The following is a 391-nucleotide window of genomic DNA, read 5'->3' on the forward strand; positions in this document are numbered from 1 at the left end:
CCAAAAAAAAAAAAAAATGGTAATAATAACTGGAGCAGGATGAATGGAACTATGCTTAAGTTGCATTTTTATTTTTATTTTTAAGATCATGCTACAAATTTTTTTCACAAAATTATTTACTCACTACTCACAATAAGAGGTGAGGATCACGAGCCAACATTTTTTAAATTCACATGAAGACCTCTTGCTTGTGAGATTAAGTAATCCATTTTGTACACATTTATTTGTACATATATATTTATCCTTCTTCTAACGTAGAAGTTTTTATAATAAGCAAACAAGGTCAAAACTTTTATTGTAGGGAGTTCGTCTTCATTAGACCCAAACTACTTCTCTCACTTTTGATTGTGCTTCTCCGTGGTGGATTTAGGGGCAAAACTCAATCCTAGAG

The sequence above is a fragment of the Olea europaea genome, unplaced genomic scaffold (genome assembly GCF_002742605.1).
Source record: "Olea europaea var. sylvestris unplaced genomic scaffold, O_europaea_v1 scaffold1515, whole genome shotgun sequence".
In the NCBI taxonomy this organism is placed as follows: domain Eukaryota; kingdom Viridiplantae; phylum Streptophyta; class Magnoliopsida; order Lamiales; family Oleaceae; genus Olea; species Olea europaea.